Source organism: Tyto alba, unplaced genomic scaffold (assembly GCF_018691265.1).
Source record: "Tyto alba isolate M040663 unplaced genomic scaffold, T.alba_DEE_v4.0 Super-Scaffold_29, whole genome shotgun sequence".
Lineage (NCBI taxonomy): Eukaryota > Metazoa > Chordata > Aves > Strigiformes > Tytonidae > Tyto > Tyto alba.
The window spans coordinates 640,266-667,406 of NW_024881303.1; positions in this window are offsets into that span (position 1 = coordinate 640,266).

Genomic DNA, 27,141 nt, shown 5'->3' on the forward strand with positions numbered 1-27,141 from the left:
AACTGCCCCCGGAGGATGTCACCGCGTCGTCCCTCGACCCCAAGCACAGCCACGGGCAGCAGAGCCGGGGGAAATGGGGCCGTTTCTGGAGAAAACCAGCCCTGACATGTTGCTTACAGGAGAGCGGCTTTCGGGGCTGCCCCAGCTCCTGCTGCAGGGACCGGGGGGGGGAGAAGGAGCAGCGCTGCTGTGCCCCACAGCTGCCCCACACAGCCAGCAACGTTTGCTGCTTTATTCCTGCACGATGCCCTGTGCTACAGACATGTCAGCACAGCGCCGATGGCTTCAGGAGCTGTGTGACGGCAGAAACCCAGCGTCCACCTCCGCTGCTGAAAGCCAGCAGAGATTCATCCCCTCCCGACCCCATATTACTATGTATTTGTGGAGTTATTTTAAAGTAGATGAAAAAATTTATTACTTTTATGACTTTCAATAGCTAAAAAATCATTGTCTACTGATTTCTTAAAATAGCTTTGAGTGTGCTGTTTGAAAGGTTTTTCTTTTTTTTTTTTTTTTTTTTTTTTTTTTTTTTTTTTTTTTTTTTTTCCCCTGAGCTGTTAGAACATTTTGAAGTGGAACATTTGGTTGTTTTTATTTGAAATTGCTGGTCCTTGCAGAAAGCCAATCTCTGAGATGGGAGACTTGGGAGAAGCTAACAATTTTCATTTCAGAAATATCTGCATGGAAAGAAAGTCCACTTTTAGGAAAGGTGAAATAGCACTTGAAGGAGCAACAGAGATTTTATGATGTAAAAGCTGGTGGAAATTCAACCTGCCACACAAGAACTATGATTTTGCCACAAGGTAATACTTGATATTTCAGCAATAAATTTCACCCTTCTCAGCACAGGTCTCTGAAGAAAAGTGCCCAGTTTCCACCTGAAGAAAAGCTCACATGGTATAGAGGGAAAAGTGATCCAGCACTGCTTCCCCCAGCCTGGCAGAAGCCTTTTCCAAGAAGGAAAGGGGCTTGACGCAGTGAAAATATGCTGATGTGGGATAATTTGAGACCAGCTTTGTGTCCCGTGGGGCTGGGGGTGTCTCGGGCATGGGACAGGCAGTGGGGGGCTGAGCAAGGGAGGGACTGTAGGTGAAGGAGCCCCGGTTTGCTCTCGTGGAGGGGGATCCACAGCCACGCTGCTGTGGGTATGGTACTTTCTAAACCTGTTTGAACCAATTTTTCTCCTTCCTTTCTCACTCTCCCAGTCGTCAATGCCCGGCTGAAATCTTCCTGTTACCGCGCGATGGGGTGAACATCGTGGGGGCTGAGCTCCCCCGTGCAGGCACGCTGCTGGGCGAGGGGCCCTCTCCTCCTGCCTGCAGGAGGTCACGGGGAGCTGCAGCACAGGATGTTTATGGGCTGCAGCTCTCAGGCAGGAGATGCTCCGCTGTGCGGGGTAAGGCAGTTTATCCTTCCTCTCCTGGGCAGGCTGAAGGATGGGCGGCCTCGATGTCTCCATCCCTAAACCTCTGAACAGCTTTGCTTCACAGCTGAGCAGGAGCTGCTCCTCGAAAAGAAAAGTTCTTTTTATTATTTTTTTTTTTTCTGACTGAGTTTTCTCTTCTATTGGAACAGCTTCTCTGCTTTGGATTGAATTTATTTCTCTGGATTAATCTTCCCTACTCTGATGACAAAGCAGTGGGTGTGTATCAGAGTCAAATCAACTCATAAACCCAAAATTTCCTGTAGAAACCATCATAAATGCCTCTTGTATGCAGAGCAGCTGGAGGAGCAGACAGTGCTCACCAGATGTGTAAGCCGTGCAGTGGTGCGAAGGTGCTGAGATTCCATCATGCTGAAGTGAAAATTCATATGGAGACAGGAATAGCACCGAGTGCTGCACAGGGACTGATCTTGCTCTCCCCAACAGCTTGCAGACAAATAAATAAATTCATTGGTATTGAACTGGTGCACAAAATGGGTATTATCTGTGCTACTTTTTAAGAGAAACATTATCTCACAGAATCACATATTGGTTTGGGTGGGAAGGGCCCTCAAATTCCCCCCAGTGCCCCCCCCCTGCCCCGGGCAGGGCCCCCTTCCCCCAGCCCAGGGGGCTCCCAGCCCCGTCCAACCTGGCCTTGAACCCTTCCAGGGAGGGGGCATCCTGGCATTTATCACACAAAGTGAAGTACTCACCTGTACAAACTCAGGTATAGACAGATAAAAGTTAGGAGCACATATAATTAGAGAAGTAGTTCTGTAAGAAATTTCCCACTTATTCCAAGGAAAAAAATATTTTGAAGACTATTAAAATAAACCCAATGAAAAGTAAAAGAAAAACACTGTATGTAAAGAATTTTATTTGGCTATAATAAAGAGGTCTGTGACAATATGAAAGAAAAAAAGAAACAGAGATGAATTAATATTTTTCATATCTAGATTTTAAAGGACATCGCACTTTGTGGACAGCAATATTTTCAGGTAGAAAACTAGTTCTGCATACAGTTAATTTCCAGTTATAAAGTGATACTCAGCAGATACAGAATGTAGTAGTATTGCAATTACTCAGTTTTCTAACAATGCCCAGCACTGAAAACTATCACTCTATCTATTTACTGAAATGAAAAATTAAATGCTGCAAATAATGAGAGTTGTAATCACTGGTGTTTCTACCCAACAGAGCTTTCATCATCCCTTACCTTTTTCATTAATCGAAATTTATGGTCTTCAGTTGTATTTGCCTCTGCTAGTGCAGAGTATTTATCTTTCTGGGGCTCCAGAAAGATCATGTAATGCTGTTGTCCCAAGAAATGTGATCTTACCTGTAAAAGAGAAAATTCAGGGAACACCCACCATAAATACACATCAGACAGTACTTTGGCATGCAAGCAAAAGGAAAGAGGTTCTGATAACGTTTTGCATTGTGTCCCCATGCTAATACAAAGTGAGCAAAAGGCTGATTGAACCAGCGAGGGGGAAAGATAAATCTCAAGGCACGAAGCTTTCTCAGGCCCCTGGGCAGGAGAGGAGCCGCCGTGGTTCCCGTGCGATGCTGCTGCTCCTCCCGGGCCTCCCCCGGTGGGTCCGTCCCTGCCTGCACTCCCCCGGCACCCCCCCGGCCCCCCCGGCACCCCCCCAGCCCCCCCGGCCCCCCCGGCCCCAAACCCGGCCCAGCCCCGGGGCCGTGCGTGCGGGGCTGCGGGGGGGCACAGGCGGAGGAGTGGGGGGCAGCCGGCGGGACCCCCGCCGTCAGGGACGGGGGCACGTCCAAGGCGCCTGGAAAGCAGCGTGCACCAGCCAGCCAGAGGGGAAAGCTGCATCTCACGAGATATTTAGAAGTCTCGGCTTAGGTCCTTGTTGTGCATTGCACAGAAAATGTGGATGGTTTTGTACCCCACTCTGCCTCTTTTTCCGGGCTGAATGCCCCAAACCTTCTTCACAAGGACTTCGTAAAATCACTGCATCTATATTAGGTATTTATATTAATTTCTATTTCTTCAGGGTGGCTGAGTTTTCCAAAATAGCCCTGTAAGTTCCAGATTATACCAAAAACTTGAAAATGATCCCTTAGGTCATCGATGTATGCAGTCATGCCACGCAGTCCTGTCACAAAATGTTTTGTAGACAGTGGCAAGACCCCCAAAAGTGAGCGGGGCAAAAATATCATGATGTTTAGCCAGATGGCACTGGCTCAGCTGAGGTGCCAACGGTGGTCCAGTGACGCCACTGTAGAGGGTGCTGAAGAGGGATTCTTGAACCACCGTGCCCCAGTTATTCATCCCAGGTGGATATCTCGCGAGTATTTGCAAAGGTCAGTGCCCTGTGGCCAGGGATTTGATGTTGCAAGGCTCAAGTGTCAGGATAAGCCGTGATCTGGAAAGCATTACAAAGCACAACAAAGGGACCTAATGAGTCCCTGCCTCTGCAGAACGTTCCAGCCCCATGTTTCTAAAAGGTACCAGCCGGTTAAGAGCAGGACTGCCTCGAGGTGGCTGTCAGTAAAACACAAGTTGCTGGGTTCAGTACATGGCTGACAAATTAAATGCAGACATTTAATTTGATTCCCAGTCAGAGTATTGATAATTGAGGGTTTCATTCTGCAATTACACATATCAGTAAGGTTGACCAACTCGCGTTTACAATCATTCAAAGGAATAAAAAAAAATAAGAAAAGTATTTATAATATATATTTGAACATTCATATATATTAATATTTGCATATTTGTGTTTGTGTGTAATTTATACATCTTAAAATTTACCCACAGTTTTAAACTGTGGACCTAAAGATGCTCTGCTTTTAAAATTAAATGAACATGCATATAGGAGAGATATATGGATTCTCAGTGTCCAGGGACTGCATCGTCATTAATAAGAAATGCATTTATGAGATCCAATTTCTCGGATTCAGTTCAATGCAAAAATGCATTAAGCCAGTGGCTGAGAGGGCGTAGGGAGCCCTGTGAAATTTGAATTAGTGAAACTACGCAGTTTTATGATCCTTTATGGCATCATTCCCCATTGCACGTATTCATATGAAGGTATGAAAAAAAAAACAATAAATAAAATTGGTGTGCGGATACCTATCGTGCTGTAGCCAGCACATTCACCGTGCGGAGTGTTGACTTTCGGCACCAGGCTCAGTGCTCGTCGCTGAGCGCCCTGCCTGCGGGAAGCTCGGGCTCCCAGCTGGCCCAGCCGCCAGTGGATGGTTTCCGTCTGGATCCCCTCCTCGAACCCGCTCCGCAGAGCGCCCACGCGTGCAATCAGTATTAACAAAGGGCTCTCTCAAAAGACTCCTCTTCAGAGGTTTTCCTGAATACGTGGCGTTTCCTGACCTCCTTTTATTACGATCCGTTGTGTAATTACAATGTGATGAACAATCAGCCACGGAGTGACGAAGTAATTAACAGCAGGGTGCAGTCACAGGCAGAACTGCGGCATGAAATTCTGGCATTTCTCATCAGTCATAACCTTATGACATCTGTTAAGGCTTTGCAGACACCCTCTGTCCCAGGCGGCCCTGCCCGTGCCCCGTCCCCCGCAGCTGCGGCACATCTGGGCACACCCACAGAGGATCCAGATGTGGCAGCCAGCCCGCCCGGGACAGGCCACGGGGAGCAAAACATGGCCCGGGCCCCCCGGGGCCCTGAGGGCTGTGACATCTGTGACTCGTCCCTCCCAACCAGTTGCCCAGGCCGGCGACGCTTTCCGTACAGATAAAATCAGCTGGCAAATCTCACGTGTAGTGGACGTGACGAACACGGGTGGTGGTTAAAACCAGTTACCTACAGAGCTGCTCGCGTATTTTCTGCCAACTATTTCTGACAGTGTTAATTTTCTGGCAAAATTACATTTTCTTTGGAAAGTTTATGTTCCTGAAAAAATGCAGAGCTTACCAAAAATCATAAAGGAAGCTAATATCCCAGTTTCATCCAAAAGGAATTCCTGTTTGGAACTACTCTTTCTGATTCAGAACATTAATTATTTTGAAATAACTTAAAATTCACAGGGAATAAATATTTCAAGTTCTGAAACATTCTAATCGAATATTTTACTTTAATTCTTCATCTTGCCTAGTTTGAAATGTAGGTCTTTCTGGGATAATCATAGGTATCAGGGTTTTTCTGCTCTTAAGCAAGAAAAATGTATTCCCAAAATATTTATAATGAATCGCTTACAGCAAACTGTTTACATCCAAATACAGTAAATACCATCACGTATTTTACTTATCTTTTCAGAGTAACTTGAAGTTTCTTCATGCCTCTTCCACAGAATTTATGTTACTGTATTGACACGGAGTAAGCCTATGGGTTGGTTTTTCAATTATATTTTTGCTTTTTCTATATTAACAATAGTCTCTATCTCACCAAAAGAATAACCTTTTCCTCTAGCTAAAATCTCAGCTATAATGAAGAGTGTTGCAATAAGAAAAAACATCTCTCGTTATTAAGAAGACAAATTTATTACTCCCAGTAGGTATCGTCCTCTTGGGAAGCTAGGGTGAGATGGATTTTCTCCATCAGAGCAGCAGGAAGCTTCGGGCTGCCGCGCGTCAGGGTTACAGTGGGAAGCAGCGAATTCCGAAGAACTAAATCGTGTTGGGGTGAGGGCATGAGCTCCTTTGCTCCTCGTCGAGCGGAGCAGAGCAAAGGTCCGGGTCCTCGTTCCGCCCAAAAGCCTTTTCTACACCATCCGCAGGCGCTGGGGCGGGTGAAATCCTGTTTAAGCAGCGGAGCTCGCGTTGACCCAAGGGGAAACGCCGACCGCCGTGGGACCCGTTACCCTGCTGCCGCCGCAGGGTCGGCTTTTAGCAAACCCGGGCGTGCGGGGCAGCAGACAGCGGCGCGCCCAGCCCCGGGTCTGCGGGGCCCCCGCGCCGCTCCGGGAGCCACGGGCTCTTCAGTGGGGAGGGAAGAGCTCACACGCGATCGGGGGGCTAGGACACGGAGAAGTGACACGGCCCAAGCCTTGGCCGGGCAGCGGGGGCTGCCCAGTGCCCGGCGCAGCGACCCGAGGGCCAGGGGGTGCCAGGGACCACCGCAGCCTCTCGGCAGGGCACGAGGGAAACGCCGGCCCAGCGTGGCCGGGATGTCAAAGATCTTATTCTGAGTCAGGGCTGACGGGCAAGGCAGCTCCTCCGCGGTGCTGTGCTCGTACAGCTGCTGCCTGCTCTTGCAGTCACAGCCTTGAAGATACCTCTGTGGCTGAAAAGAAATGTGGTATGGATTTTTACTACATAAATTTCGGTGGGGAGAAGGAGAAAAAAAAAAAAACACACAAACAAACAAGAAAAGACTGTTCCAAATTTGTTTGCACCTAAATATGACATCTGTTATTTTTGTTCCAGGGAAAAGGATGTAAAGTCATGTTCCTGAGTAAGTAATATGCCAAGATTTCCTAGAGAGTTGGTCCTCAATGAAAGATAAAAGTATCAATATAAAAGATTCATTCATTTCAGTAGTAAACTTCTTAAAAAACAAATTGCATCAGGAACTTTCCCATGAATATAGGAATGGTATGAGCTCCAGAAAGCCCAGGGAAAAATCTTCAATTTATTACATTTATAAAAGATTTTCTTAGATAGCCTTTCACAGAATAGTAATATACTAACATCAGAAATAAACAGTGGTTTTGAGGGAATTATATACTTAATAGAGTTTCTCGGGTGGATTACTATCAGTTTGACATTTACAGGACCAGATTTCCAGCTACTTCATTCCCAGCTGAAGGTAAAAGAATTGTAGATTGGAGGAGCCTTGAATTTTCACATTTAACAATTTGCTGTCTCTTTTGCAGAACAAAATACCTGCATTAGAGCAAAATCAGTTAGCAAAACTTGTGTGGGGGGGTTGTAAATCTCAGTCATTACAGTAAATAGAGTGTTTAATCCTGAGTGGGGTTAATGCCACTTCCTAGTCAGCAGAAAAGTTTGGAACAATGTACTAACCCCATGATTCTCTAACCTTAAAGATTGTATGACTTGAGCTCGGATAAAACCCTCTGTACTTCAAGCTGTCTGAAAGCTGTTTTCATGTCAATGATAAAATTGGCACTACAAAATAAGGACGTGATTCTCCCTAACAGATCTCTGTGCATGTGCCCTCTTTGATTTTCTGGCTTGTCTTGCTTTCTTTTTTTTTTTTTTTTTTTTTTTTCAGCTTAGACTTGGATACGAGGAATTAATGATTCCTTGTAGGTGAGCAGCCACGGCGCGCAGGCCGGGAGGTCGGCGGGAGGCGGCAGGGGTGCGGGAGGAGCGGGGTGCCGAGGTGCTGGCCCAGCCCCCCAGCCCCTGGCCTGCCTCGGGGACTGCCAGCTGTGCCAAGCAGCCAGGCGTCACAAGGGACAACGGCAGCGCCCGCATCGCCTCCTCCTGCCTCCCCTCAGCAGCGCCAGCGCCAGCGTCAAGCAACTGGCAACCGAGCTGCAAGAGCGGCTGTACCCGGAGCCATTGTCAGCCACTTAAGCAATTTCTTATAGAACAGCAAACAGTTTATGCAGTCCTCTCAGGAGGAAAATAAAAAGCTAAAGGGATAAATGACCAATTAGGCTGCCTCATTTCAGATCTAAAAGCAGGGCCAGCAATATGTGATGGAAAAGCAAAATGCACGGGGACCCATTTAAAGAAAATGCTCCTTTTTCTGGCTGCACTTTTGCTGAAGATAAACCTCTGCCTGAACAAAAGACGACTTTCCCTCCACAGCCCTGAGCACGGGCAAGAGGAACTTCTGGTAACACATGTCCACAGCCTACAACTCCATCTCCAGGCAGTTATTTCTGCCTGAACATGCTTCTTTGGTGCCTCTGCTCAAGCTAGCCTAGCAGCAGAATATGCAGACACACATTGCATCCTGCAGAGCCAGAGGCAAGAAACTCGCTTTGGGAACAAAGTCACCTGCTTTGACCACAGCATCTTAAAAGCAGCACATGAGCACATTCTCCTTTTCTCTGCACTTGCAGGGGAAGAGAGAGCACATCGGTTTCCTCCTTTCCATTTACTCAGATGCGGTAATCCTCTGTTCCTCTCCAGCTGGCTGGCACCTGCATTAACCCGTACGCAGCCACCACTTCCCGTTTTCCATCTTACTTCAGTTTTGGGGTGTTTAAAGGGCAAAAAATGTTTGTGCCATTATTTCCAAGAAGCCAGAAGTGTGCTCTGTGCCTATAATGCTCCATCACAGAAAGTCCCAAGTCGACAAGACAAACACCAGGAGAATTTCTGCAGGCAGCTGCGGCCGGGGGACGCTCACGGGATGGCAGGATGCTCTCGTGCACCTAAGGGTGCTGGAGCTCACGTACCAGATGAGGCTGAAGCACCCGTCTCTGACACCCATACTGTGTGCTGTGCTCTGCCCCCTCCCGCCACGACCGTGCTGTGCCACTGCCAGTCTGCGTGGGAGCCCCTGCCCTCACCCCAGCACCGCGTCCTGTCCCAAGGAAGGTGCAGACAGATGGGGAAATCAGGGCAGACCGTGCCCAGAGTGATCCAGCCACTTTCAAGCTGTTCACATGAGCTGCTTCCTCACAGAGGGTTTCTGGAGGGTAAACTCATCACCGAGGTTCCTCCCCTCCTCATCCAGACTGCTGCTGTGGGGGTCGCGCCCATGCCAGCACCCACACAGTGCAGCCCTGGGGACTGTCAGGGGCTGGCGAGTGGCTCTCTCATCTGTGACATGGGGTGGCCAAGCTCCTCTGTCACCTCCTGCAGAAGCGGGGTGCACTGTGTGCTGGGGGGGGCAGTGTATAACCCCGCACACAGGCTTGCTGGGAGCCGAGGAAAAGAGCTCTGTCTCCCATCAAGAACCACAGGAATTGCTGCTTTCAGTTGAGGTCGTGTCTGCAGTCAGAGTGGGGAAGAAGCAGGTGAGATGTGGGTATCCCCACTTCCACAGACACGTGCGAGGGACGTGCTGCCGGGGTGCAAAGGCACCCAGGCTACACGAGGGCATGTGCAGATTGGGCAGGGCAGGGGGGCTGTGCTGGCTGCGGGGAGACGGCTCAGCCGCCGCCGCGACAGGGGCAAGCGAGCTCTCCACGTCCCTTTTAAATTGGAGAGAATCAATTTTAATGCAAATATCCATATGGAATGTCTTCTGGTCATGAGAGAGAGGCTTGTGCTCATGCTGCATCTCCAGGGCAACTCTGCAGCAAAGCAGGGCTCTGTGCCACCGAAACAGCTCTTCCCTGGTATATACATACCGGCACTTTATCTCGAAATATCAACCCCGCTCAGTCTCCAGGCTTTTCGGTACCCTGAATCCCGTATGACTGAGCTGCAGCGGGCGTGTTACACGCTGGCACGGGGGGACACGTGGCTGGGTCAGCCCCCGCAGGGGGGGCATCGCTGTCCCTGGCACGTCAGCTAACAAATAGCCTCAGGTGAGGTTTGGCAGTAATAAAGCAGCACATTGCCATTTATTTTCCTTTTGCCCCTCATGAATCCTTTTTCCATCTTTAGAAATAGCCTAGTGTCTTCATCTGTGGAAAAATGGATACCTACATTATAAAATAGCTGTGCAGCATGTTAAGCTCTGCCCAGGTACCCTTTTGTTGCCAGTATATGACTGACCAAGCTGAAATATTGCAGGAAGTGTAACATTTCTGAAAAAGGACAAACAGGTGGCAGCTTTGTTTTCTGATGTGTTTTCTGTCAGACATGAATTTCTAAGCAGGTTAGCAAGCATGTCCTGCCAGGGATTTCCTGCACCCGGCACACCAAAGCACCTCCTGTGCTCTGAGCACTGTCCCCTGCAGCCCCGGGTGGCTTCTGAAGTCTTATTTCTCTTACATATCTTGACAGATCTGAGCACCCTCCTTCCCTGGGGATCCGCTCTCCTCATCACGGAGGTAAACTGGGAGGGAGAGCCCCCAGGGCTGCCCCCGCGGCCTGGCAGCCTTCAGCCCACGTGCCCGGGCGAGCGCTCACCCAGAGAAGCCCCTGGAGAGCCGCTGCGAGGACGTCGGTGGCCGTGCCAGTCCTGCCGCTCCACAGTCTGTGATCCTTGGCCGGGCTCGGCACCTCCCGCGCACCCCCGGGCGCTCTCCGCCGGCCTTTACCCAGACGGGCAGACCTACCCACGGGGGCAGCGCTTAGCAGCGTCACACAAAGCCAAACCTTTTCTGTCTTTTGCTACATTTCTTCCAGAGCAGAGATCATCACACACACACACAAAAAAAAAAAAAAAAAAAAAAAAAAAAAAAAAAAAAACCAACCCAAAATCCCTAAGATGTAGCCATTTATTTTCTCATGACGGAAATGCCCGTAAACATGAAATGTGTTTGGTTTACTCTCTGCTCCCGGGCTTCAGGCCCTCTTGCTCCCGATGCCAGTTTTCTGCACAGTTGCAGCTTTTTCCACGCGGGGCTCTCATTAATCCCCTCACCAGCAGCACTGCAGCGGGGAGGCAGAGCCGTCGCACGGCAGCAGCAGCCACCGGGGCACCGGGGACCCGCAGCCAGCGGCGAGGGCTCCGAGGGGCTCTGGTGTGTGAAGAGGAGGGCACGGACTCCGCTGCCAGGCTCCGACATAAACTGTGTGCCTAGCGAGGAGGGAGAGGGAAAGGCAGCACTCCGGCTGCAAACCATGGCCCCAGCTGTGCAAGGAGACTTGGAGCTGCTGCTGAGGACAACATCTGGTAACTGCTGACCTTTTCACAACTGTGCCTCCCGCCCTGGCAAATCACTCTCTCTGCGCTGCCAAAAGAGCCATCAATTAAAAATGCATTACCACAGCTCCCTAAAGCGAAGCCAAAAATTGCTGCTTATTCATTCTGCAGATACTCAAAGCATGTTTACAGAGAGTTTTCCACATCAAATACACTAAAAAATTAATTGACCTCACCTGTGAAGAGATGTTAGAAAAAATAAGAAAGATAGGTTTGGAAATAATGTCTCCATCTGCGTGTGTAGATATTCCATGGGCAGAGAGAAGGCTTTCTGCCTTACATCGTGTTTCCTCCTCTTACCTGACTGCAAGTGCTGCCCATACCGCATCCTTCACAGTCACTGGGTCCCCAGGGGGGAGCAGGGCCAGGCTGGGGGCACGTGGGGTGCAGGACACCGCAGCATCGTCCCACCCACAACAGAGCTGGCCGTGTCCCCCGCCACAGTGGAAATGACGTGCTGGAGGTGATGGGGTGCGGGAAACGCGGGGCATATCACCTCCCCCAGGCATGTGCTGACATCCTTCTCAAGCAAGGGGCAGCAAAGAGCTAATGCTGATGAGTTATCAACTGACCAAATGCTGATTTACATCTCCTGTGGTTCAGGAAATGGGGCTTCACCTACAGCCCCTCCAGGACCGTCGCCCACAGCTGCCAGCACAGTGGGTGTGAAAGCCAGCATGCTGCTGGGAAACAGAGCTTTCATTAAGGCTAGCAATAAAAACATGAAGGCTGAAAATAAAAAAGGAGCACATGTTAATGTGAGACTAAAGTACAAGTATAACATCTTTGCTGGAGATGTTCAATTTTACAGTCTCTATCTGGATACACTTGTAATAATTACGCAGCAGTTCAGAGAGAAGTCACGGCTTGGCTGAATGAATTACGGAGCGAGACCGTCTACCCCAGATGTCACAGCACCGAGCCAGGATGCTCCTTTCCCCTCGATATGCGACCAGGGACACAAGCAAGTGTACAGATGCTCCTCAGGCCTTTCTTCTGAGCAGGTCTGTGTCCTCTAAAGCAGTGTAAGATTCAAGCAACCCCATGCAAGGCCAGGAAACCCAGCCTTTCTTGTGGTTTAACTTGTTTAATAGAGGTTTCTGTAGCTGTTTGAGCTACAAGGCCTGGCTGCGCTGCTCAGCAGCGGTGCTTGAGGAGAAGCTGGGGGCAGCAGCGCTGGTTTTGTAGGACTGAGGTTCATTCTGCAGGGAGGCAAAGGCAGCAAAAACTCTGGGGGTGCTCTGCCCGCACCCGCGCTGCTGACGCCTCTTCTCAGTAACAAGGATGCTCTTTTCTTCCAGTGCTTCTTTCCTCTTCAGTGCTTATTTTGCTTTTGTTTTCTTGTCAGGTTTTAAATGGAGAGGAAACACAGCCAGGAAGATTTTACAAAGACCAGCATTCTCACCCAAACACAGCAAAAAATTTTCTGAGGAAGTTGGACAGCTTCTTACAGATTCCCCCTCTCCATGGATGGACATAGAAATCAAATACGTAACCTACTGAGATACCAAATATGAAGAGTCTGGATTCAAGCCCATTTCTCTATGACAGCAGAGCTAACTATGACATTCAGATCAAAATGCTGTTTTCAGTGAATGGCAGAAATATTAATATTTGTGGGTTTTTTTTCTTTTTCCAAGTGATTCCACATAAAAGTGTAAATTGTATTTGCTCTGGGCCCCTAGATACTGCCTCAAACTTAATAAATATCTACCACCTCACAGTTAAACTGTGCTGCTTTGGGAGAGCAGTTCACAAACACTGAAACAATACTATTACTGAGGTGTCAAAACGTAACTGAACATGGGCTTTGTAACTGCTGTCTGCTAGGGAAATTAAAAATAATCATCAGGTTACAAATGCCATCTTTCGCATTTGAATAGCAGCAAGGAGGCAGGCATTGTAATGCATGTATTATCTCCAAGCAGGTAAATGGCCCTGGCAGTCCCTTATTTATGTTGCTGTCATAAACATGCCTCCAAAATTTGTTGTCACACCATTGTTGTTTTCCTATGAGATATATGATGTGCATATATTAACAATTTGAGGGTCTGTTTCTTTCACTAACACATGCTTTGCTCTGTTATCTTTAGTGAATTCACTGCAAAATTAAATAGCTATATAACACACTGCAGAGTGCCTGAAGTAGATCAGGCAATGCACTTGTGTCGTTCTCGTGCAGCTGAAATATTTTAATTTTTTTGAGTAGCTAAAAGTAAGATGAATCCAGGAATTCATTTTTAATCTGGGCAGTATCCCAAAGCTGATATGTAATTCATTTCCCCATAACCTTAGAAAGGTGGAACGTTAGGGAGCAGCAGCCAAAAAAAATTACCACTTGGAAAGTGATGGGTGCTCCCTCCTCAGGTCAAGAAAAGCCCAAGGCCAAACCATCTTGATTTAGCCCAAACTAAACAAAAGCCTTTACGCTTGTTACAGAACAGGCAGACAGTACTCTTCTGACAAAAACAGATTTATGTGGGCTGAAGGCACACGTACTCCTCGCTCTCTGACACCAAAATGATGCACAACCCTTGCTGGCAAGCTGTCCTGGCTGCTGTGCACACAGGTGCCCTTATTTGCCTCTCATGAATATGCAAATACCTTTGCCCTGCCTGCAGCAAAGCCACACAGAGGTTGAGGAGGCAGCCAGCATTTCAGGGGATCCTCAAGTTCATGTGTCAGCTTTTCTTGCCAGCTTCGTGTTCGATGTCCACGCTGAGGTCTTGCCACGTCATCCGTGGCTGATGTGGAAGGACAGGGTTGCCCAGGATGTGTTGGGAGAACGGTGCTTTTGGGCCGAGGAGGGTGGAGTGGCCTTGGCACCACCAGACACCTTCTCCCCTCACTCATTTTGGGCTCGATCCAAGGTCCGACCGTGTCCCACCCCAGCCACGGCAGCTGCACAGGCACCTCCTCACCACGTGGACGTTGCCAGAGCTGTGGAGACACTGCATTATGGGTCCATGTGTACCCCCCAAAGGTTGTGAAAAGGCAGCGGCAGGGACAGCGTGGTACATTCTGGTCTGCAGACACTTTTATGTCAAGTAGCTTCACTGGCACCGAGCTCAGACATGTGTGCTGGCCTCCCTGGATATGCTCACAAAAGGGGCAGAGAAGGGGCTTAGACATCACCTGAAGATTATTAAAACCCAACCCACGCACTCCATCAGCTTTTCTCTTCCTTCCTGCTCTCACTTTCTCAGCCATTTCTTCTGGTTGCAGCCCTCCTGATTCCTCCTACCAGTGTTTCCCACCTGCAAATGCTCATCTCCTCAAACTATTCTATTGCTCACTCTCCTGTCAGTCCTCAGTTTTCCCCTTTCCACCTATCATTCCTCACATCCTTAACCTTTACAATTAACATTTACCTGCATTATTTGGGGTTTTTTTATGTTCTAAAAGTGTTCAGAATTACCTGCCATACTTAGATTACGCATATCACCAAAACAGAAAACCTCGTGAGGGATATTAATTATAGAAGTATGTATTCAAGCTTTTCTGTGTTTCGTGCCTATGGATCAGAGTCAACTACCAGATCGTGTTGACATGCAGGATGGACGGACACTCCCACCCTGGCATGCTGTACAAATACTCTGAGACCTGTTTAACATGTGCTGAGTTACACTTCTCCTAAGATAGACAACAGCCACCTCTGCCACTCCCCAGGAGGTGATTTCAGGGGCCGGCTCAGCTGGGGTTCCCCTGCGCCATGGTTTGGGCTCTGGGGACAGAGGTGCCTGTGGACACCCCAGCAGCAGTCACAGCACCCTGGATCTGAGCGGGAGCTATGGAGTGAATTTTCTCTGGCTTTCTGTGACTAAAATTACCAGCGTTTCCAGATTTATGTCATGGAGGAGAAAGTATTAAATAGATTATTTCCAGAGGAAAGGAGCTAACAGTCCTTGCCTGTAAGTGCCGTTGGGGAGCTGTGTCGGGCTGTGTGCATCTTATTGTGAACAGACACTTGTGCTCACATGATGGGAGCATGTGATGTCCAGGCACGCTGCTAAATGGTGCGGAGATTTGATATGGCACTCAGAAAAGCTGCTTGTCTTCCCTGCTCTGTATAACCAGAGACGAAGAGTTTTGTAAGCACATCAGGATGGTCTAGCTGTAAAATGTGGGACTGAAAAGAAGCAGGTCCTGGGTAGGCTGCAGGTCCTGGGTAGGCTGCAGTTGCGCACTTAATTCTAACTTTTAGCTACTCAGAAAATTCAAGTGTTTCAGCTGCACCCAGCCCACCAGCATCGTGAGCTGGCCACTGCAGCATGGCTGGCCCCGGCCACTCCCCCGCTGTGTGCAGGGCAGGGCTCCGCACACGCCGGCCAGGAACCCCCGGGGTTCATTGCCAACGGGCTGAGCGGGGTGGCCGAAAAGCCTGTGATGGGACCTTGTGCTTGCACAGGGCTGTGCGGTGAGGAGCTGCGGAGAGTCATCCCTCTGTGCTCTCTGTTGCATTTTGGACGGTCAGGATGTGTTTTTTCCAGTTATTGTTCTTTATTTGTGTTGTTTGTTTATTTCTTTGTTTATGTTACTTGTGGCTTATTAGTTGTTGTTCTTATTTAATTAAAAGTGTTACTGGAAAAGATTGGAAAAAAGAGGAAAAAAGCACCATGTAAAGGAATGTTACCTGTCTGGATTTCATAGCAGGATTTATTGCCTTTTAGTTGCTTAGTAATGCAATGTGGTTCACTTAGGGAAATGATTACAGTCTAATTGTTACATTTGCCTGATAAATCTAGTTATCATTTTAATTACACTTATGAAAATCCTTGTTTGTGTCTTTCTTAATCTCTGTGCCTTGACTGCGATCTCCTGCAGCAGACCTGGTGTAGACCTCTTCGTGGTGTCAGTAGCCGGTCTCCAGCCGGGCAGCTCCCCTGAGCAGCGTGCTCTGCCTTGGAGTGCAAAGTGTGACAGCAAATGCTGATTTCTACCCCGGACATGCCGGTGTTCCGTGTGGATTTTCAGGCAGGGCATCATTTAATCAGTGCTTTGGGTAGACTTGCTCCTCCCTTTGAAACTACGGAACCTGCCGATGGGGAGGGAGGCGGAAAGGGAGGCGAAACAACTGCCTTCACCGCAGGGTGCAGTGGCAGGGGACAAACATCCCGCCCCCGAGAAAGTGCTCCAGGGACTCGGTGCTGCCCGCGAAGGGGCTGCAGAGGCCGGCGGGGCTGGTGTGGGGACGGCAGGCGACCGTGGGAATCGTGGCAGCTCCTTCCCACCTCCCAGCGCCTCGTCCCAGGGTCCGGCTACACGCACGATGCTCATCGGCGTGATTGTGAGTTGGGGTTCTGCAGGGAAAAAGAAAAGGGAGAGAGACAAAAAAAAAAAAAAAAAAAAAAAAAGAGATATTTTTGTCAGTATAATGTCAATTATTTTTTTCTGCTAATTAAAAAGCCCATAATTTATAAATTAGTATTCATCAGTCCACAGACTCTACATTAGTCAGATCAAAACACGACATATGATTCAAGTAAAACATGTGAGCAAACCCATCTTAATACTTTAAATCCTCTGGGAGGCTGCACCATATCCTTGTCAAAGAAAATACTGAAGGAAAGACCAGAGAGTTTTTATCATCACAGAAATATCTTACTGCTTTCCTTTCTGCCTTCTCTCCTTATCTACTGCATTCATGCTCTCCAAGATCTTACTTTTCATTTTTGCTAGAATTAGTCACTGAATTAAACACAAATTCATAAATGAAATATCAGGTTGTAAATATATTTCTCATGCATGTACTGGCTTTCTAAAAACAAAACAAAACAAACAAACAAAAAAAAAACAAAAACACAACCCCCCCAAAAAAAACCCCAAACAAATCAGTTCAATTCCAGTTTGAAAAGCAGAGGTCTGGCTTAGACTACTTAGACCAAAGGGAAAGTTTTGGAAGAAGATTCAGAAGTTCGTCTGACTGAAGGCAGCATCCAGTGCCTGTCACCTGTGTCCCCCACGGCACTGGCAATGGCACTGTCACATACACCCAGGAATGTATTCGGGTCCTTTGCTGCCTTTGCAATTAGAAAGTTTTCCGTGTTGTCCAGCCTAAATCTCTCCGCCTAGAGCACAGAAAAGCTGAGGAGTTGTGACTTGGTTCAGTACACAGCATCAAGCTGAAAAGCAGTTTTTTTATATTCCTTAATGTTCTCAGATTTTAAGCATAGTCTTAATTATGTTTGAAAACTGCACTTCACAAAGCATTTATCTGGAACACATGCCTTTCCATGTTGGTTTGGGATTTCTTTTAGGGTTTTTTTATTGTTTTGTGTCTGTTAGAGTGTGTGTTTGATAGAAATCGGCAAAAAAATAAAAAGTGCCTTTCTGGAATGTATTTCTTTGGATTTGTAAACAGACTGTTGAGGGCTTTTGAGATTTTGGAGGATGCCTATCAATGCTTTTTCAAAGTCGGTTGTTGCAACACTCTGTATGAAACAGAACTAAGTGGCTTTATTTTACTGCTCTTCTAGCTATATACAAACAATTACTCATACTCTGTTCTTTTTCTACTAGCACGTACCTGTTCAAAGTCCTTCTAGTGTCTAACACAAATAAGCCAGTGCAGAGGCACAACTAAACCTGTGCTAGACACTCATTTCTGTTTCACTTCTCATTCACATCACTGCACGGTTCCTTCAGGAGTTGGAAAATAAGGATTTTTTTTGTGATATCCTGAAGCCATATGTACCTCCAGTGACAAGTGATTTGAATTTGGTAAAAATATGACTTGCAATAAATATCTAGATTGTCAGACTGCGCATCAACCTCTCACATTATTACATTCCTGTTCCTCCATCCTTCTTTCCGCCCTGTTCTCTAGCATCCCATCTTTCCTCCTGTCATACTGCCTTTGGGAACTGGTTAGGTTGGAACCACATTTTCATTGAGTTGGCCAGCAAATTCCTGGGCTAATTTGTTTACCCTACAATTTGGTTTAATGTCCAGTTTGTGATTCTTATTGAACTTTATTTGGAGAGATGCATCTACAGGGAGATCAGGAAAAAAAATGGGAAAAGCACTTCTTGTTACATGTTCAAAACTGCTGGAGGGTCCGTAGGCCTGGTACGACTTGTAAAATCCATTTCCAGAGCCCTACTTCTACATAGCTTATTCCTGCCTTGCTTTGTCTTCCATTTCCTCTTTCTTTTCTCTCTCTTTTTTTATTTTTATTCTTCATTTTTAAAAATTGTATTCAGAGTCTGCCTCTGGGCACTGTGATGAAGTTAGCACACTGCACAAATGCCCTTTTAATTTCCATGTTACTGAAATGCAATCAAGATAAAAGGTTTAATTTTTCAAAAGCATTTGATATCTCATGGCCATTTAAGTGCCTTGATCCATCTGCTGGTCTGGTGCCAGTTGCATTGCACTTGGATGCTGCTTAGACAGCCAGATTAAAGCTGCTCCAAGAAACAAACAGTATTAATGTCTAATGGGGATGCAGCAATAAATCCTCAAATAAAAGCACAAAGGAGAGCAGAGATACGCGAACGCTGAAATACGTAGAGAGAGGAATTTTTTTACAAGCCATTTACAAAATGAAGATCTTTTTTTTTCTTCTATACTCCTTTAGAAACGAAGCAGACAAAGCACTGCATAAGCAATAAATATTTTTGAATGCATTAGTATTATCTTTACATGTTTTTCCAACATTAATTATGTGAATTTCCACAGGAGAGGAAGTAAAGGGAAGGGCGACTCCAGTGAAAACCACCAAGAGTGAGCTCCGAGCTTTTGTTTGGGACCAGGCATCTCACCTCCAAAGGTGGCTGCATTTCACCTGCTAAAAGGGAAGATTTCTGGCTTGGTGTTGCACGTTTCTAACAAGCCATTGAACTCTGTGGATGGAGCTGTAAGCAGAAAGCTTTGTCCTGCACATCCTCTGGGTGGTTACTGCCCTTCCGTGATTCCAGCTTCAGACCCACAGATGCTGGTGAAGGGTCTGGGGCACAAGTGCTGTGCGGAGCGGCCGAGGGACCTGGGGGGGTTTCTCCTGGAGAAAAGGAGGCTGAGGGGAGAGCTGATCGCTCCCTACAGCTACCTGGAAGGAGGCTGGGGAGAGGGGGGGTCGGTCCCTTCTGCCAGGTAACAAGCGATAGGACATGAGGAAATGGCCTTAAGTTGCACCAGGGGATGTTTAGATTGGATATTAGGAAAAAAATTCTTCACCAAAAGGGTTGTCAAGGACTGGACCAGGCTGCCCAGGGCAGTGGTGGAGTCACCACCCCTGGGGGTATTTAGAAGATGTGTGGATGTGGCACTTAGGGACCTGGTTTGGTGGTGGACATGGCAGTGCTGGGTTAACGGTTGGACTTGGTCTTAAAGGTCTTTTCCAGACTAAATATATCTACAATTCTACACTTCGCTGCTGGACCAGCTGGGCCGTGCGGCTCCTGCCCGGGAGTGGCCCTGCGGGATGGGCACCCGCTCCCAGTGACGGGGGACCCTGCACTCTCGCAGGGGGTGACAGGGACAGGGGGACATGCTGGGCCACAGCTCAGGGAGAAAAACGTCATCCCCTAAAGTCCCTCCGAAGATCTCCAGTGCGATGAGCACCGACCCCCCCAGGCCGGTGGCCGTGGTCTCCCAGGGCCGGGGGCTGCCGGGCGTTCGCAGCGTCACCCTCCTGGGAAAAGACCCGCAGCCCTCGCCCTCGGCGGCTGTCGGGGTGACCGGGCTCAGGTCTTGCTTTGTCTTTGCTTTGTGGAGCTCGGGCAGCCACCAACTTTTGTCATGACGCTTGGGTGTCATTCAGCTTCAGTGCCTACAGGTTTTGAGTGCAGATAAAAAGGGACTTTGCAGGACCAAAGGCGCACATGTTGTGGGTGCATAAGTGATTTTTCAGGGACTTAGTTCCCTCCTCGTTAATCTTGCCACTATTTCCTTCTAATTCAATTGATGAATACATCTTATTTTTAAGGTCTGTGAGGCTCTGTTGCCATGTGAAATTCTTTGCTGTCCATGATGATCTGGTGAATCTGTTCTGGCACAACCTGTGACTTCTGCTGGATATTGAAAGTGACTCTTTCTGACCACAGGTGCCAAATTTCAGTAGAATGAGGGATTTCTCCTTCTTCTCTGCTTTTCATCCTCCCATCAGATTGCACTCAGATGGGTGGCCTTGTACTGATAACTCTGTCCAGCCTTGGTCATTTTTTATTTTCAGGGACTTGTGGAGAGGAGACAGAACCAGGCAAACTGGATTTTAAAATGTGAACTCCAGATTAGTTTCTTTGTTACTATCTAATTGTCTCCTCTGTCTGTTGTTACTTGTCATCTCTTGCTTTGCACCTAGTTTGTAAATTCCTCAGACACTATTTTTCTTGGTATGTGCATGCTGTACATGTTTGTACAACTCCAGTGTGACAGGGTTCATTGTGTTTCTGTGGCTCCATGTAATAGATATAAACAATAATAAGAACTAGAACAGATAATTTTGTAGCGGAACTGATTATTTGGTGAAAATGAACAATAGTTGATTTACTCTAAAAGAGGCTTTTTCTAATCAACCAATTTAAAAGTAAGAGAAAGAGAAAAAAAAATGGTAGAACATAGATTGTAGAGGAGAGACCAGGATTCAGGAGAGCTGCCAGTGCAGGGAAATGTGACTTAATCTTTTAAAAATTTAAGCCATGTGGAGGTGTTTTCTGGCCTGGTAGAGACCTACACGTTCATGTGTCTCCTTCCTCTATCGTCCACCCCTGAGTGACTGTGGATTCAGCGCAGAAGGTTGGACATCTGGAAGAGGCATGTGCCTGTGGAGTCAGTGCTTCTCCTGGTGCCACGTTGTGGGGAGGTGACAAGGACACCAGGATGGAGGCAGTTCCTCAGCTCACTCAGGTCCGTAGAAGCTGATACCCCAAAATCGTGGGACTGCGCACGCTCACGTGGAAACGCTGGAAGAGAAGATGTCTGGAGCTCTCTGGCCCAACCTCCTCTGGAAGGAGACTACCAGCACCGCCACGTGAGGTTATCCAGGGCTCTGAGTAGCCACGTCTTGAACAGCTTTTGGGCTGCAGACTGCCCTGTGTCGCAGATGAAAGTATTAGCACAGTGATGATTTAAAAACAAATCAAAATTTATTAATAACTAACAGTACTTGATCATTAACCGGTTTAAATACATACAAAATAATTCAGGAAAAGGTTGTCATTAAAATAGCGACTTATCTACAGAATCTAAGATGACAAGATTCACTCTAACTTACTATAGGGTATCTTAAATCACTACATATATGTGTATATATATATGTGCACACATACACAAAGACAAAAACATGCAAACACACAGACAACAAAGTATTTGGATCCAATAAAATAAATGATATACCCACACACCAATAGGCAGAGAAAGAGGAAGAGTCAGAGAAGCTAGCTCAAAGTAAAAGCTCCCTCCTCGAGTTTAGAGCAAATCCTCCCAATGCCTTGGCATTCCTCAACGGGCGATAATTGAGACCCGAGTGGGTTGACTTGGCCCTGGCCCTTCGTCAGCTCTGGCAGCAGCCGGCACCTCAAGGGTTTTGGTACCCGAGAGGCGTCCCAGCTCATGGGGGCTGCTGGTCACAGCCCCGCTGCGAGCCAGGAGAGCCCAAAGGGTCTCGCTTGGAGTGGCAATTTATAGGGTCCAAGATAAGTGACTTCTGTCATTTGTTTTTTGCTCGGGCCCAGCTCGAACAATGAGCCACTCTGGTATCTTCCAGCAGTTGCACAAGGATTTGATGCAGGTGCAACTGTCCTTGTGCTCCTTTGATCCCATCATGGGTACAGGTGTGCCGGACCAGACCGTTGGGAGCTGATGGACTGTGAGAACCCCTTCCCAGGGGGGGCAGGAGCCAGGCTCGTTAACGTTCTGATTCACTGCCATTAGCAGTCCTTGTCTCTCCAGGTGGATGTACCTCATGGGGGAGCTGGGTGGAATCACACTTAGCACCAGGTTGCCCAGGGGGGGAGGATTGCACCAGGGCTCTGAGTAGCCACGTCTCGAACAGCTTTCGGGCTGCAGACTGCCCTGTCCCTGCGTGCTCCAGCAGAAAACGGTGTGACCAGAGGTGAGGTGAGGGGCTGTTTGGGGCACCTCGGGCCTGGTGCTGGAGGCACTGGCACAAGCGCTGCCTCGCTGCAATCTACTGCAGTTCCAGTTTTCAGTAACAGTCTTTTTACACTGTTTGTCCAAAGAGTTTATTCCCATTGGCTGCAGGATTTGAGATGCTTCAGAATAAGGAAAGGCTAATATAACCTGGTCATGCCTGAAACAATAAGCAGGAGACAAGCATCTGCAGACACCTTACCCTTCCGCTCATATCCCCTGACACTTTCAAAATAGCTGAAGAAAGTTGTCTCCATAACACACATCATCCTAAGTACTAAAGAAACAGCAAACTAAAAGAAAAAAGAAAAACAAAGCCAAACCTATTAAATACGACATGCCTTATACGTTTGCTTTGCAAATCTGGTGAGACAGCTTTGCTGAGCGTGGCTGCAGAGGGAAGAAAGCACCACAAACCTCTGGAGCTCCTGCATCTGGGAATGATCCTGCCAGCTCTTCCAAGCTCTTTTCCAGGTACCAGACAGTTCATTGCGGTCTCAGGGCTGGCTCCTTTTGTCTGTGTTGGATTAAGGGTGTTTTTTCTAATAAATTTTGAAGACTGTCCTACACAGGGAGGAGGGATGTCCCTTGGGGACATCTGCCCCGTCACCAAGCCCTATGCTCCTAGGGCTGCCCTGACCTCCGTGTCCTTATGGGCTTCTTTCCAGTTAATGGTGGTAAACTTTAAACCAGCAAGCTGTTGATTGCTTGCTCTGCACTCTCAGTCCACACAGCTTCATTTTCTAACACAGTCACAGCAGCAGCACAGATGTTCTTCTTGCTGAACCATTTTTTTCTTTGTCATGACATTAGTATATGACCTTAAGATCTCTGTCCTGGTTTTACTTATGATTGTTAGCAACAGGTATGTTCTAAATACACTTGAGGCACTCATAGGATATATGACAACTTGAAATAACTAATTGCTGTAAGATAGTTATCTGAAATTTTATATGTCTCTCTGTGTGTGTGTGTGTGTGTGTGTGTATACACACACACAGAAAAATGTTTCTGAGCCCTGGATATTACAAATGTACTGAAAGCAGAAATCACATTCCTAAATTCATAGACAAACTCTGGATCTCTGTCAGTGCTTTTGAGGGAGATTGGCTGCCTTTGTCTGTGTGTTATAGCATTCAGCCTAGTGTTTGCTAAAGATACTTGAGGAAGAAAAATAAAGGCAAAAAGGTGCTGGATCAAAAATGGAAATGATGCCTGGAAGAGAATGATCAAAGACTGGATTGCATTGCTCCAGGGGCTGACAAGTCAGTATTTTCAGACACTGACCAGTGCCAAGACAGCACTTAGAAGAGCACTTAGATCATTAAAGTACTCTAGCAAGAAAATAGCTAGGACTGGAAACTCTTGCATCACGGCTAGTTTCTGTGTCAAAATACTTTAATCCTAAACCATTGGTTAGTAAGGGTACTTCCTGCTATAACTGAGACTATGTTACTGAAATACCAGCAATAATGCTTTCAAAGTCAAAAAACAAAACAAAGCAAAATAAATGAGAGGAATGAACAAATAAACTGGCCTTTATTGGGAACATTTAAAACAAAAGGACATTCAAAACATTTTAAAGGGTTTAAGTCTGTACAGTGCCAGGAGCCATCTCTGGTGAGTAATGCTAAAATCCTACCACATTTCAGAGGAACGGGGAGGACAACAGCATCACAGGGCCACTGGTCTCCAGAGTCTCAAGAGTCACCGCATGGAGAGCCGGTGCTGTAAATGATTCAGAAGGGTGCTGGTGTGCCCACCTGCGGCTTAACCCTGCAGGACGGGGTCTCTCCCTCCCGCCAGGCTCCTGCACTGCGCGCAAGCCGGCTGGGCACCGGTGCATCCCCGGGACGGAGTGAGCTGCAGCTCACCGCGGGGGTGCTCCCTGGCCAGGGGCTCGTGCTACACCCCCTCAATAGTGTAGCATTGCCTGTCCGTATTCTTCCCTTCCACGTGGAGCTGCAGGGCAGAGCAGACATTTCCCATCACTCTTTCCTGGTATGAATTACAGCAACAGGGGGAAAATCTGACCCTGGCCTCAACATGCAGCAGTTCAGATTTTGACACGATGTCTGTAGGACCGGCAGAGAGGCTGTCCACATTTTTACATCACTCTGTTGCCCAAATCTACTCCATAAAGCCAATTCAACGTGTTTACAATTCATAGAGCCTCTTTGAACGTTTACAGGACTGCATGGTGTTTCTGTAAAACGTGCGCGGCTGTGCTGCAGAACATGACACGTACCAGACGACACCTGCACTCCTTGTTCTTCGGGTACACGCTATAACAGACAAATGTTTGCAACAGCTGTGCTAGTTAGGAATTAGTTTTATAATGAATTCAATTACAGAGATTTAGCTTCACTTGGATTTTTGCCGTCACATAAATAGCCTAGCACAACCGTCCCCAACTGACCACACGTGAGTTGAACAAAACAATCCTCTCCTCATCCAGACGATGATTGCTAGCTCTGCTGTCATTTGTACTGTAAATCCAGGCTTAACTTCAGCATTCAAATTCATCTTCTTTGTGTAAGTTGGGGAAGGCTTGATGCATGGTAAAAACTTGCTTACTGATTTTACAGATATTTCTATTTCTCTCTTGAATATTGGACAAATGAGGAAAACAGCATAGATTTTTATGTGTAATTCCAGAATATTTTCCTTTCCTTTTCCTTCAGACATATTATGAAGTGATGGCTATTTCACAAATCCCAGGTTCACACAGCAGGAAGAAGAAGCAAGAGAAAACTTGTTTTAATATTTTCTCCTAAGATGCTTCAAATAAAAGCAGTTAATGCAGAGCAGCGTGTCAGTGTAGTTACCCTCTCTCCTGCGCCGCTGTGCTCAAGGACAGCCCATTTCTGAGGAACAACAGCAATGTGCAGCCAATTAACTTCTGAAAAGCCTCTTCCCTGTGGAGCCCAGCTCAGAGGGGTTCTGGGCTGGCAGGCAGGAATACCTGCACACCCGCCAGCCGTGGGAAGGCGGCGGCTGCCCGAGGCCGGAGGTGATGGTGAGGGGCACTCCGGGCTGACCAGGGGGCTGCGCAGCCCGGCCCACCGGCCCCAGCTTTCCTGGGACATTTCCGACCCTCAGGCAACAGTTAGTCCACCTGAAGGGTTTGGAAGAAACGCCAAACGTGGTTGGGTGGTCTCCCCAAAAGAGGGGAATGCTTGCTCCCATGGTTCGCAGCACTTTCTCTGGCTCTGCAGTGTGATTCATGGATTTTTATTTAGTTTGCAGGGTGGCATGAAAGGATCGCTGTTAATGCTATGAGAATATTTTAATTTGGATTGAAACAGTACACTTTGTGTCAGAATCAGCCTGTGGACGATGGTCTCCTGGACTGCCACAGGATCTGCCCCTGCAGAATTATTCATCAGCACTAATGGCTGCTGGCATTGGGCCGTAAGGCTAGCAGCCACCCCAGTGTGCTCCAGTACTCCAGGAACTCCAGCGAATTGCTGTAAATCCCTGATGGAGCGGGCAATGGTAAGACCAGTCTCAAAGTCCATGCACAAACATTTATTAATTTCCCACAATGTATTAGCTGGATACATGATAATTGGCTAAGTCTATACCAAATGATGGCAAACGATAAAGTGTGCCTTGTGTTACTTAATGGCAAGAAGGGAAAAGGGGAAAAAATGAAAGAAGGGAGATAGAGAGAGAAAATAGAGAAATAGAGATCACCGGTCCGGGGTGCTGCGCTGGTCCCGTCCGAGCTCATCAGGGTTCCATCCATCCTGCTCCTTTCTCTCTTGCTCGCTCACTCGCTTGCCTGCCCCACTCCTCACCCCCCCCAGTTTATACACACCTCCCCTGGGCCCGTCCCCTGGCCGACCCCCACACCCCCACACCCCATGGCTGGGGAGGGCTAAGGGGCTTCGTGGGGTGATGGAACTGGCGTGAGCTTGTCAATCTTGGCCAGCACGTTCAACTGTGAGGTGCGTTTGGTGGCTGATGGAGCAAAGGCCGCTCAGGGGACCGATGGCCCTTGGAGCTTCACCCGCTGCGCCAGAGCAGAGCCGTCCTGCCTTCCCAGGACTCCCTCCCCCAGCCCCCCCCGGGCTATTCCGGCCGCCGTGTCGGCCCCAGACTCCACATTATTCCCCCCGGGACTCGAGTTTCGCTGTTGCGAGTGTTTGAGGCGTTCCTCGGCTCGGAGGGGCTCCGCTCCCCCCATCCCTCGGCTCTTTCCCGGGCTGTTGCCCCAGCCCCTGTTTCGGGGGGTCCAAGTCGCTCTCACCATCTGTACCTGGTTCCTCTGCTCTTTGGCTCGGAGGCTGCGTCCCGGGGAGGGTGTGCGCAGCCGTGCCAGCGCGGGAGCCTGCCCTGAGCACCGCTGTGAGGGGCAGAATCGGTCCCCGGAGCGGCGGCGCTCAGCGCACCCGCACGACGGCACAAACCTGGCGCTCCAGTCACCCCCTGGGCCTTGTCAGAAAACATGGTTTGGTTTCGTGTTGGTTTTTTTGAAGAAAAAGATTACAGAGGGGCTTCAATAATTTTTTTTTTTTTTCCCATTTCACTCCTGGTTTGTTCAGCTTTACACTGCTTTTCAGAATGTTTCGCTGATTTTTATCTTGCTCTTTCTCTTCTGCATGCAATCTTTGTAGAACACAAGTGAGGCAGAAATTACTTTAATGGCTTCTTCCATTTAAAATGTTTTATTTTCCTTACCACTATGGATGTTATTACTTTCTTAATTGATAAGCTCCCAATTCCTGGCTTTGTTACTAAGGATGAAACAACTTTATTTAGTAAAGATGTAAACTTATTGGCATTATTTAGAGTAGGGTTAATCCGTTACCATTATCTGTTGTAGTATATATTTAAATTAACAAGACTACTGCTTTAGAATAAATGCAAAGAACCATAGACATACAAAGATAATTTAATTTATTTTTTAAATTTCCAAGTTTTATTTCTGTATTTT